Genomic DNA, 14,234 nt, shown 5'->3' on the forward strand with positions numbered 1-14,234 from the left:
TGATTGAGCCGTTCTGAAACACTCTTTCTGTAGAAACTGCAACTGGACATGCTAAGCGCTAAGAGGCCTACATTGGGAAAAAGAATATCTTCAAATAAAAACTACACAGATGCATTCTGTGAAACTTATTTCTGATCTGTAAATTCAGTTAACAGAGATAAAACATATTTTTGATTGAGCAGTTATGAAACACTCTTTTTGTAGAAAATGCAAGTGGAGATTCGGAGCGCTAAGTCGGTAATAGTGGAAAAAGGAATGTCTTCAAATATAAACTACACAGAATCATTCGGTGAAACTTCTTTCTGATCTGTGCATTCAGCTAACAGAGTTAAACCATACTTTTGATTGAGCAGATCTGAACACTATTTCTGTAGAAAATGCAACTGGACATTTGGAGCGCTAAGAGCGTAGTAGTGGAAAAAGGAATATATTCAAATAGAAACTACACAGAAGCATTCTGTGAAACTTCTTTCTGATCTGAGCATTCAGCTAACAGAGTTAAACCATACTTTTGATTGAGCAGTTTTGAAACACTCTGTCTGTAGAAAATGCAACTGGACATTCGTAGCGCTAAGTGGGTAATAGTGGAAAAAAGAATATGTTCAAATATAAACTACACAGAAGCATTGTATGAAACTTCTTTCTGTTCTGTGCATTCAACTAACAGAGTTGAACCTTACTTTTGATTGAGCCGTTCTGAAACACTCTTTCTGTAGAAACTGCAATTGGACATTCTGAGCGCTAAGAGGCCTATATTGGGAAAAAGAATGTCTACAAATAAAAACTACACAGAAGAATTGTGTGAAACTTCTTTCTGCTCTGTTTGTTCAACTAAAAGAGTTGAACCTTAGTTTTGATTGAGCCGTTCTGAAACACTCTTTCTGTAGAAAATGCAAGTGGAGATTCGGAGCGCTAAGAGGGTAATAGTGGAAAAAGGAATGTCTCCATATATAAACTACACAGAATCATTCGGTGAAACTTCCTTCTGATCTGTGCATTCAGCTAACAGAGTTAAACCATACTTTTGATTGAGCAGATCTGAACTCTCTTTCTGTAGAAAATGCAACTGGACATTTGGAGCGCTAAGAGAGTAGTAGAGGAAAAAGGAATATATTCAAATATAAACTACACAGAAGCATTCTGTGAAACTTCTTTCTGATCTGGGCATTCAGCTAACAGAGTTAAACCATACTTTTGATTGAGCAGTTTTGAAACACTCTGTCTGTAGAAAATGCAACTGGACATTCGTAGCGCTAAGTGGGTAATAGTGGAAAAAAGAATATGTTCAAATATAAACTACACAGAAGCATTGTATGAAACTTCTTTCTGTTCTGTGCATTCAACTAACAGAGTTGAACCTTACTTTTGATTGAGCCTTTCTGAAACACTCTTTCTGTAGAAACTGCAATTGGACATTCTGAGCGCTAAGAGGCCTCTATTGGGAAAAATAATATCTTCAAATAAAAACTAGACAGAAGCATTGTGTGAAACTTATTTCTGATATGTTCATTAAGCTAACAGAGTTAAACCATACTTTTGATTGCGCAGTTCTGAACACTCTTTCTGTAGAAAATGCAAGTGGACATTCTTAGCGCTAAGAGGGTAATAGTGGAAAAAGGAATATATTCAAATATAAACTACACAGTAGCATTCTGTGAAAATTCTTTCTGTTCTGTGCATTCAACTAACAGAGTTGAACCTTACTTTTGATTGAGCCGTTCTGAAACACTCTTTCTGTAGAAACTGCAACTGGACATGCTAAGCGCTAAGAGGCCTACATTGGGAAAAAGAATATCTTCAAATAAAAACTACACAGATGCATTCTGTGAAACTTATTTCTGATCTGTAAATTCAGTTAACAGAGATAAAACATATTTTTGATTGAGCAGTTATGAAACACTCTTTTTGTAGAAAATGCAACTGGACATTTGGAGCGCTAAGAGCGTAGTAGTGGAAAAAGGAATATATTCAAATATAAACTATACAGAAGCATTCTGTGAAACTTCTTTCTGATCTGAGCATTCAGCTAACAGAGTTAAACCATACTTTTGATTGAGCAGTTTTGAAACACTCTGTCTGTAGAAAATGCAACTGGACATTCGTAGCGCTAAGTGGGTAATATTGGAAAAAAGAATATGTTCAAATATAAACTACACAGAAGCATTGTATGAAACTTCTTTCTGTTCTGTGCATTCAACTAACAGAGTTGAACCTTACTTTTGATTGAGCCGTTCTGAAACACTCTTTCTGTAGAAACTGCAATTGCACATTCTGAGCGCTAAGAGGCCTATATTGGGAAAAAGAATGTCTACAAATAAAAACTACACAGAAGAATTGTGTGAAACTTCTTTCTGTTCTGTTTGTTCAACTAAAAGAGTTGAACCTTAGTTTTGATTGAGCCTTTCTGAAACACTCTTTCTGTAGAAAATGCAAGTGGAGATTCGGAGCGCTAAGAGGGTAATAGTGGAAAAAGGAATGTCTCCAAATATAAACTACACAGAATCATTCGGTGAAACTTCTTTCTGATCTGTGCATTCAGCTAACAGAGTTAAAACATACTTTTGATTGAGCAGATCTGAACTCTCTTTCTGTAGAAAATGCAACTGGACATTTGGAGCGCTAAGAGAGTAGTAGTGGAAAAAGGAATATATTCAAATATAAACTACACAGAAGCATTCTGTGAAACTTCTTTCTGATCTGAGCATTCAGCTAACAGAGTTAAACCATACTTTTGATTGAGCAGTTTTGAAACACTCTGTCTGTAGAAAATGCAACTGGACATTCGTAGCGCTAAGTGGGTAATAGTGGAAAAAAGAATATGTTCAAATATAAACTACACAGAAGCATTGTATTAAACTTCTTTCTGTTCTGTGCGTTCAACTAACAGAGTTGAACCTTACTTTTGATTGAGCCTTTCTGAAACACTCTTTCTGTAGAAACTGCAATTGGACATTCTGAGCGCTAAGAGGCCTATATTGGGAAAAATAATATCTTCAAATAAAAACTACACAGAAGCATTGTGTGAAACTTATTTCTGATATGTTCATTAAGCTAACAGAGTTAAACCATACTTTTGATTGCACAATTCTGAACACTCTTTCTGTAGAAAATGCAAGTGGACATTCGGAGCGCTAAGAGGGTAATAGTGGAAAAAGGAATATATTCAAATATAAACTACACAGTAGCATTCTGTGAAAATTCTTTCTGTTCTGTGCATTCAACTAACAGAGTTGAACCTTACTTTTGATTGAGCCGTTCTGAAACACTCTTTCGGTAGAAACTGCAATTGGAGATGCTAAGCGCTAAGAGGCCTACATTTTGAAAAAGAATATCTTCAAATAAAAACTACACAGATGCATTCTGTGAAACTTATTTCTGATCTGTAAATTCAGTTAACAGAGATAAAACATATTTTTGATTGAGCAGTTATGAAACACTCTTCTTGTAGAAAATGCAAGTGGAGATTCGGAGCGCTAAGAGGGTAATAGTGGAAAAAGGAATGTCTTCAAATATAAACTACACAGAATCATTCCGTGAAACTTCTTTCTGATCTGTGCATTCAGCTAACAGAGTTAAACCACACTTTTGATTGAGCAGATCTGAACTCTCTTTCTGTAGAAAATGCAACTGGACATTTGGAGCGCTAAGATCGTAGTAGTGGAAAAAGGAATATATTCAAATATAAACTACACAGAATCATTCTGTGAAACTTCTTTCTGATCTGAGCATTCAGCTAACAGAGTTAAACCATACTTTTGATTGAGCAGTTTTGAAACACTCTGTCTGTAGAAAATGCAACTGGATATTCGTAGCGCTAAGTGGGTAATAGTGGAAAAAAGAATATGTTCAAATATAAACTACACAGAAGCATTGTATGAAACTTCTTTCTGTTCTGTGCATTCAACTAACAGAGTTGAACCTTACTTTTGATTGAGCCGTTCTGAAACACTCTTTCTGTAGAAACTGCAATTGGACATTCTGAGCGCTAAGAGGCCTATATTGGGAAAAAGAATGTCTACAAATAAAAACTACACAGAAGAATTGTGTGAAACTTCTTTCTGTTCTGTTTGTTCAACTAAAAGAGTTGAACCTTAGTTTTGATTGAGCCGTTCTGAAACACTCTTTGTGTAGAAAATGCAAGTGGAGGTTCGGAGCGCTAAGAGGGTAATAGTGGAAAAAGGAATGTCTCCAAATATAAACTACACAGAATCATTCTGTGAAACATCTTTCTGATCTGTGCATTCAGCTAACAGAGTTAAACCATACTTTTGATTGAGCAGATCTGAACTCTCTTTCTGTAGAAAATGCAACTGGACATTTGGAGCGCTAAGAGAGTAGTAGTGGATAAAGGAATATATTCAAATATAAACTACACAGAAGCATTCTGTGAAACTTCTTTCTGATCTGAGCATTCAGCAAACAGAGTTAAACCATACTTTTGATTGAGCAGTTTTGAAACACTCTGTCTGTAGGAAATGCAACTGGACATTCGTAGCGCTAAGTGGGTAATAGTGGAAAAAAGAATATGTTCAAATATAAACTACACAGAAGCATTGTATGAAACTTCTTTCTGTTCTGTGCATTCAACTAACAGAGTTGAACCTTACTTTTGATTGAGCCTTTCTGAAACACTCTTTCTGTAGAAACTGCAATTGGACATTCTGAGCGCTAAGAGGCCTATTTTGGGAAAAATAATGTCTTCAAATAAAAACTACACAGAAGCATTGTGTGAAACTTATTTCTGATATGTTCATTAAGCTAACAGACTTAAACCATACTTTTGATTGCGCAGTTCTGAACACTCTTTCTGTAGAAAATGCAAGTGGACATTCGGAGCGCTAAGAGGGTAATAGTGGAAAAAGGAATATATTCAAATATAAACTACACAGTAGCATTCTGTGAAAATTCTTTCTGTTCTCTGCATTCAACTAACAGAGTTGAACCTTACTTTTGATTGAGCCGTTCTGAAACACTCTTTCTGTAGAAACTGCAATTGGAGATGCTAAGCGCTAAGAGGCCTACATTTTGAAAAAGAATATCTTCAAATAAAAACTACACAGATGCATACTGTGAAACTTATTTCTGATCTGTAAATTCAGTTAACAGAGATAAAACATATTTTTGATTGAGCAGTTATGAAACACTCTTTTTGTAGAAAATGCAAGTGGAGATTCGGAGCGCTAAGAGGGTAATAGTGGAAAAAGGAATGTCTTCAAATATAAACTACACAGAATCATTCGGTGAAACTTCTTTCTGATCTGTGCATTCAGCTAACAGAGTTAAACCATACTTTTGATTGAGCAGATCTGAACACTCTTTCTGTAGAAAATGCAACTGGACATTTGGAGCGCTAAGAGCGTAGTAGTGGAAAAAGGAATATATTCAAATATAAACTACACAGAAGCATTCTGTGAAACTTCTTTCTGATCTGAGCATTCAGCTAACAGAGTTAAACCATACTTTTGATTGAGCAGTTTTGAAACACTCTGTCTGTAGAAAATGCAACTGGACATTCGTAGCGCTAAGTGGGTAAAAGTGGAAAAAAGAAAATGTTCAAATATAAACTACACAGAAGCATTGTATGAAACTTCTTTCTGTTCTGTGCATTCAACTAACAGAGTTGAACCTTACTTTTGATTCAGCCGTTCTGAAACACTCATTCTGTAGAAACTGCAATTGGACATTCTGAGCGCTAAGAGGCCTATATTGGGAAAAAGAATGTCTACAAATAAAAACTACACAGAAGAATTGTGTGAAACTTATTTCTGATATGTTCATTAAGCTAACAGAGTTAAACCATACTTTTGATTGCGCAGTTCTGAACACTCTTTCTGTAGAAAATGCAAGTGGACATTCGGAGCGCTAAGAGGGTAATAGGGGAAAAAGGAATATATTCAAATATAAACTACACAGTAGCATTCTGTGAAAATTCTTTCTGTTCTGTGCATTCAACTAACAGAGTTGAACCTTACTTTTGATTGAGCCGTTCTGAAACACTCTTTCTGTAGAAACTGCAATTGGACATGCTAAGCGCTAAGAGGCCTACATTGGGAAAAAGAATATCTTCAAATAAAAACTACACAGATGCATTCTGTGAAACTTATTTCTGATCTGTAAATTCAGTTAACAGAGATAAAACATATTTTTGATTGAGCAGTTATGAAACACTCTTTTTGTAGAAAATGCAAGTGGAGATTCGGAGCGCTAAGAGGGTAATAGTGGAAAAAGGAATGTCTTCAAATATAAACTACACAGAATCATTCGGTGAAACTTCTTTCTGATCTGTGCATTCAGCTAACAGAGTTAAACCATACTTTTGATTGAGCAGATCTGAACACTCTTTCTGTAGAAAATGCAACTGGACATTTGGAGCGCTAAGAGCGTAGTAGTGGAAAAAGGAATATATTCAAATATAAACTACACAGAAGCATTCTGTGAAACTTCTTTCTGATCTGAGCATTCAGCTAACAGAGTTAAACCATACTTTTGATTGAGCAGTTTTGAAACACTCTGTCTGTAGAAAATGCAACTGGACATTCGTAGCGCTAAGTGGGTAATAGTGGAAAAAAGAATATGTTCAAATATAAACTACACAGAAGCATTGTATGAAACTTCTTTCTGTTCTGTGCATTCAACTAACAGAGTTGAACCTTACTTTTGATTGAGCCTTTCTGAAACACTCTTTCTGTAGAAACTGCAATTGGACATTCTGAGCGCTAAGAGGCCTCTATTGGGAAAAATAAAATCTTCAAATAAAAACTACACAGAAGCATTGTGTGAAACTTATTTCTGATATGTTCATTAAGCTAACAGAGTTAAACCATACTTTTGATTGCGCAGTTCTCAACACTCTTTCTCTAGAAAATGCAAGTGGACATTCGGAGCGCTAAGAGGGTAATAGTGGAAAAAGGAATATATTCAAATATAAACTACACAGTAGCATTCTGTGAAAATTCTTTCTGTTCTGTGCATTCAACTAACAGAGTTGAACCTTACTTTTGATTGAGCCGTTCTGAAACACTCTTTCTGTAGAAAATGCAATTGGAGATACTAAGCGCTAAGAGGCCTACATTTTGAAAAAGAATATCTTCAAATAAAAACTACACAGATGCATTCTGTGAAACTTATTTCTGATCTGTAAATTCAGTTAACAGAGATAAAACATATTTTTGATTGAGCAGTTATGAAACACTCTTTTTGTAGAAAATGCAAGTGGCTATTCGGAGCGCTAAGAGGGTAATAGTGGAAAAAGGAATGTCTCCAAATATAACTACACAGAATCTTTCCGTGAAATTTCTTTCTGATCTGTGCATTCAGCTAACAGAGTTAAACCATACTTTTGATTGAGCAGATCTGAACACTATTTCTGTAGAAAATGCAACGGGACATTTGGAGCGCTAAGAGCGTAGTAGTGGAAAAAGGAATATATTCAAATATAAACTACACAGAAGCATTCTGTGAAACTTCTTTCTGATCTGAGCATTCAGCTAACAGAGTTAAACCATACTTTTGATTGAGCAGTTTTGAAACACTCTGTCTGTAGAAAATGCAACTGGACATTCGTAGCGCTAGGTGGGTAATAGTGGAAAAAAGAATATGTTCAAATATAAACTACACAGAAGCATTGTATGAAACTTCTTTCTGTTCTGTGCATTCAACTAACAGAGTTGAACCTTACTTTTGATTGAGCCGTTCTGAAACACTCTTTCTGTAGAAACTGCAATTGGACATTCTGAGCGCTAAGAGGTCTATATTGGGAAAAAGAATGTCTACAAATAAAAACTACACAGAAGAATTGTGTGAAACTTCTTTCTGTTCTGTTTGTTCAACTAAAAGAGTTGAACCTTACTTTTGATTGAGCCGTTCTGAAACACACTTTCTGTAGAAAATGCAAGTGGAGATTCGGAGCGCTAAGAAGGTACTAGTGGAAAAAGGAATGTCTCCAAATATAAACTACACAGAATCATTCTGTGAAACTTCTTTCTGATCTGTGCATTCAGCTAACAGAGTTAAACCATACTTTTGATTGAGCAGATCTGAACACTCTTTCTGTAGAAAATGCAACTGGACATTTGGAGCGCTAAGAGAGTAGTAGTGGAAAAAGGAATATATTCAAATATAAACTACACAGAAGCATTCTGTGAAACTTCTTTCTGATCTGAGCATTCAGCTAACAGAGTTTAACCATACTTTTGATTGAGCAGTTTTGAAACACTCTGTCTGTAGAAAATGCAACTGGACATTCGTAGCGCTAAGTGGGTAATAGTGGAAAAAAGAATATGTTCAAATATAAACTACACAGAAGCATTGTATGAAACTTCTTTCTGTTCTGTGCATTCAACTAACAGAGTTGAACCTTACTTTTGATTGAGCCTTTCTGAAACACTCTTTCTGTAGAAACTGCAATTGGACATTCTGAGCGCTAAGAGGCCTCTATTGGGAAAAATAAAATCTTCAAATAAAAACTACACAGATGCATTGTGTGAAACTTATTTCTGATATGTTCATTAAGCTAACAGAGTTAAACCATACTTTTGATTGCGCAGTTCTCAACACTCTTTCTCTAGAAAATGCAAGTGGACATTCGGAGCGCTAAGAGGGTAATAGTGGAAAAAGAAATATATTGAAATATAAACTACACAGTAGCATTCTGTGAAAATTCTTTCTGTTCTGTGCATTCAACTAACAGAGTTGAACCTTACTTTTGATTGAGCCGTACTGAAACACTCTTTCTGTAGAAACTGCAATTGGACATGCTAAGCGCTAAGAGGCCTACATTGGGAAAAAGAATATCTTCAAATAAAAACTACACAGATGCATTCTGTGAAACTTATTTCTGAACTGTAAATTCAGTTAACAGAGATAAAACATATTTTTGATTGAGCAGTTATGAAACACTCTTTTTGTAGAAAATGCAAGTGGAGATTCGGAGCGCTAAGAGGGTAATAGTGGAAAAAGGAATGTCTTCAAATATAAACTACACAGAATAATTCGGTGAAACTTCTTTCTGATCTGTGCATTCAGCTAACAGAGTTAAACCATACTTTTGATTGAGCAGATCTGAACACTCTTTCTGTAGAAAATGCAAGTGGAGATTCGGAGCGCTAAGAGGGTAATAGTGGAAAAAGGAATGTCTCCAAATATAAACTACACAGAATCATTCTGTGAAACTTCTTTCTGATCTGTGCATTCAGCTAACAGAGTTAAACCATACTTTTGATTGAGCAGATCTGAACACTCTTTCTGTAGAAAATGCAACTGGACATTTGGAGCGCTAAGAGAGTAGTAGTGGAAAAAGGAATATATTCAAATATAAACTACACAGAAGCATTCTGTGAAACTTCTTTCTGATCTGAGCATTCAGCTAACAGAGTTAAACCATACTTTTGATTGAGCAGTTTTGAAACACTCTGTCTGTAGAAAATGCAACTGGACATTCGTAGCGCTAAGTGGGTAATAGTGGAAAAAAGGATATGTTCAAATATAAACTACACAGAAGCATTGTATGAAACTTCTTTCTGTTCTGTGCATTCAACTAACAGAGTTGAACCTTACTTTTGATTGAGCCTTTCTGAAACACTCTTTCTGTAGAAACTGCAATTGGACATTCTGAGCGCTAAGAGGCCTCTATTGGGAAAAATAATATCTTCAAATAAAAACTACACAGAAGCATTTTGTGAAACTTATTTCTGATATGTTCATTAAGCTAACAGAGTTAAACCATACTTTTGATTGCGCAGTTCTGAACACTCTTTCTGTAGAAAATGCAAGTGGACATTCGGAGCGCTAAGAGGGTAATAGTGGAAAAAGGAATATATTCAAATATAAACTACACAGTAGCATACTGTGAAAATTCTTTCTGTTCTGTGCATTCAACTAACAGAGTTGAACCTTACTTTTGATTGAGCCGTTCTGAAACACTCTTTCTGTAGAAACTGCAATTGGACATGCTAAGCGCTAAGAGGCCTACATTGGGAAAAAGAATATCTTCAAATAAAAACTACACAGATGCATTCTGTGAAACTTATTTCTGATCTGTAAATTCAGTTAACAGAGATAAAACTTATTTTTGATTGAGCAGTTATGAAACACTCTTTTTGTAGAAAATTCAAGTGGAGATTCGGAGCGCTAAGAGGGTAATATTGGAAAAAGGAATGTCTTCAAATATAAACTACACAGAATCATTCGGTGAAACTTCTTTCTGATCTGTGCATTCAGCTAACAGAGTTAAACCATACTTTTGATTGAGCAGATCTGAACACTCTTTCTGTAGAAAATGCAACTGGACATTTGGAGCGCTAAGAGCGTAGTAGTGGAAAAAGGAATATATTCAAATATAAACTACACAGAAGCATTCTGTGAAACTTCTTTCTGATCTGAGCATTCAGCTAACAGAGTTTAACCATACTTTTGATTGAGCAGTTTTGAAACACTCTGTCTGTAGAAAATGCAACTGGACATTCGTAGCGCTAAGTGGGTAATAGTGGAAAAAAGAATATGTTCAAATATAAACTACACAGAAGCATTGTATGAAACTTCTTTCTGTTCTGTGCATTCAACTAACAGAGTTGAACCTTACTTTTGATTGAGCCTTTCTGAAACACTCTTTCTGTAGAAACTGCAATTGGACATTCTGAGCGCTAAGAGGCCTCTATTGGGAAAAATAAAATCTTCAAATAAAAACTACACAGATGCATTGTGTGAAACTTATTTCTGATATGTTCATTAAGCTAACAGAGTTAAACCATACTTTTGATTGCGCAGTTCTCAACACTCTTTCTCTAGAAAATGCAAGTGGACATTCGGAGCGCTAAGAGGGTAATAGTGGAAAAAGAAATATATTGAAATATAAACTACACAGTAGCATTCTGTGAAAATTCTTTCTGTTCTGTGCATTCAACTAACAGAGTTGAACCTTACTTTTGATTGAGCCGTACTGAAACACTCTTTCTGTAGAAACTGCAATTGGACATGCTAAGCGCTAAGAGGCCTACATTGGGAAAAAGAATATCTTCAAATAAAAACTACACAGATGCATTCTGTGAAACTTATTTCTGAACTGTAAATTCAGTTAACAGAGATAAAACATATTTTTGATTGAGCAGTTATGAAACACTCTTTTTGTAGAAAATGCAAGTGGAGATTCGGAGCGCTAAGAGGGTAATAGTGGAAAAAGGAATGTCTTCAAATATAAACTACACAGAATAATTCGGTGAAACTTCTTTCTGATCTGTGCATTCAGCTAACAGAGTTAAACCATACTTTTGATTGAGCAGATCTGAACACTCTTTCTGTAGAAAATGCAAGTGGAGATTCGGAGCGCTAAGAGGGTAATAGTGGAAAAAGGAATGTCTCCAAATATAAACTACACAGAATCATTCTGTGAAACTTCTTTCTGATCTGTGCATTCAGCTAACAGAGTTAAACCATACTTTTGATTGAGCAGATCTGAACACTCTTTCTGTAGAAAATGCAACTGGACATTTGGAGCGCTAAGAGAGTAGTAGTGGAAAAAGGAATATATTCAAATATAAACTACACAGAAGCATTCTGTGAAACTTCTTTCTGATCTGAGCATTCAGCTAACAGAGTTAAACCATACTTTTGATTGAGCAGTTTTGAAACACTCTGTCTGTAGAAAATGCAACTGGACATTCGTAGCGCTAAGTGGGTAATAGTGGAAAAAAGGATATGTTCAAATATAAACTACACAGAAGCATTGTATGAAACTTCTTTCTGTTCTGTGCATTCAACTAACAGAGTTGAACCTTACTTTTGATTGAGCCTTTCTGAAACACTCTTTCTGTAGAAAATGCAATTGGACATTCTGAGCGCTAAGAGGCCTCTATTGGGAAAAATAATATCTTCAAATAAAAACTACACAGAAGCATTTTGTGAAACTTATTTCTGATATGTTCATTAAGCTAACAGAGTTAAACCATACTTTTGATTGCGCAGTTCTGAACACTCTTTCTGTAGAAAATGCAAGTGGACATTCGGAGCGCTAAGAGGGTAATAGTGGAAAAAGGAATATATTCAAATATAAACTACACAGTAGCATACTGTGAAAATTCTTTCTGTTCTGTGCATTCAACTAACAGAGTTGAACCTTACTTTTGATTGAGCCGTTCTGAAACACTCTTTCTGTAGAAACTGCAATTGGACATGCTAAGCGCTAAGAGGCCTACATTGGGAAAAAGAATATCTTCAAATAAAAACTACACAGATGCATTCTGTGAAACTTATTTCTGATCTGTAAATTCAGTTAACAGAGATAAAACTTATTTTTGATTGAGCAGTTATGAAACACTCTTTTTGTAGAAAATTCAAGTGGAGATTCGGAGCGCTAAGAGGGTAATAGTGGAAAAAGGAATGTCTTCAAATATAAACTACACAGAATCATTCGGTGAAACTTCTTTCTGATCTGTGCATTCAGCTAACAGAGTTAAACCATACTTTTGATTGAGCAGATCTGAACACTCTTTCTGTAGAAAATGCAACTGGACATTTGGAGCGCTAAGAGCGTAGTAGTGGAAAAAGGAATATATTCAAATATAAACTACACAGAAGCATTCTGTGAAACTTATTTCTGATCTGAGCATTCAGCAAACAGAGTTAAACCATACTTTTGATTGAGCAGTTTTGAAACACTCTGTCTGTAGAAAATGCAACTGGACATTCGTAGCGCTAAGTGGGTAATACTGGAAAAAAGAATATGTTCAAATATAAACTACACAGAAGCATTTTATGAAACTTCTTTCTGTTCTGTGCATTCAACTAACAGAGTTGAACCTTACTTTTGATTGAGCCGATCTGAAACACTCTTTCTGTAGAAACTGCAATTGGACATTCTGAGCACTAAGAGGCCTATATTGGGAAAAAGAATGTCTACAAATAAAAACTACACAGAAGAATTGTGTGAAACTTCTTTCTGTTCTGTTTGTTCAACTAAAAGAGTTGAACCTTAGTTTTGATTGAGCCGTTCTGAAACACTCTTTCTGTAGAAAATGCAAGTGGAGATTCGTAGCGCTAAGAGGGTAATAGTGGAAAAAGGAATGTCTCCAAATATAAACTACACAGAATCATTCTGTGAAACTTCTTTCTGATCTGTGCATTCAGCTAACAGAGTTAAACCATACTTTTGATTGAGCAGATCTGAACTCTCTTTCTGTAGAAAATGCAACTGGACATTTGGAGCACTAAGAGAGTAGTAGTGGAAAAAGGAATATATTCAAATATAAACTACACAGAAGCATTCTGTGAAACTTCTTTCTGATCTGAGCATTCAGCTAACAGAGTTAAACCATACTTTTGATTGAGCAGTTTTGAAACACTCTGTCTGTAGAAAATGCAACTGGACATTCGTAGCGCTAAGTGGGTAATAGTGGAAAAAAGAATATGTTCAAATATAAACTACACAGAAGCATTGTATGAAACTTCTTTCTGTTCTGTGCATTCAACTAACAGAGTTGAACCTTACTTTTGATTGAGCCTTTCTGAAACACTCTTTCTGTAGAAACTGCAATTGGACATTCTGAGCGCTAAGAGGCCTCTATTGGGAAAAATAATATCTTCAAATAAAAACTGCACAGAAGCATTGTGTGAAACTTATTTCTGATATGTTCATTAAGCTAACAGAGTTAAACCATACTTTTGATTGCGCAGTTCTGAACACTCCTTCTGTAGAAAATGCAAGTGGACATTCGGAGCGCTAAGAGGGTAATAGTGGAAAAAGGAATATATTCAAATATAAACTACACAGTAGCATTCTGTGAAAATTCTTTCTGTTCTGTGCATTCAACTAACAGAGTTGAACCTTACTTTTGATTGAGCCGTTCTGAAACACTCTTTCTGTAGAAACTGCAATTGGACATGCTAAGCGCTAAGAGGCCTACATTGGGAAAAAGAATATCTTCAAATAAAAACTACACAGATGCATTCTGTGAAACGTATTTCTGATCTGTAAATTCAGTTAAAAGAGATAAAACATATTTTTGATTGAGCAGTTATGAAACACTCTTTTTGTAGAAAATGCAAGTGGAGATTCGGAGCGCTAAGAGGGTAATAGTGGAAAAAGGAATGTCTTCAAATATAAACTACACAGAATCATTCGGTGAAACTTCTTTCTGATCTGTGCATTCAGCTAACAGAGTTAAACCATACTTTTGATTGAGCAGATCTGAACACTCTTTCTGTAGAAAATGCAACTGGACATTTGGAGCGCTAAGAGCGTA

The sequence above is a fragment of the Symphalangus syndactylus genome, chromosome 8 (genome assembly GCF_028878055.3).
Source record: "Symphalangus syndactylus isolate Jambi chromosome 8, NHGRI_mSymSyn1-v2.1_pri, whole genome shotgun sequence".
Classification (NCBI taxonomy): Eukaryota; Metazoa; Chordata; class Mammalia; order Primates; family Hylobatidae; genus Symphalangus; species Symphalangus syndactylus.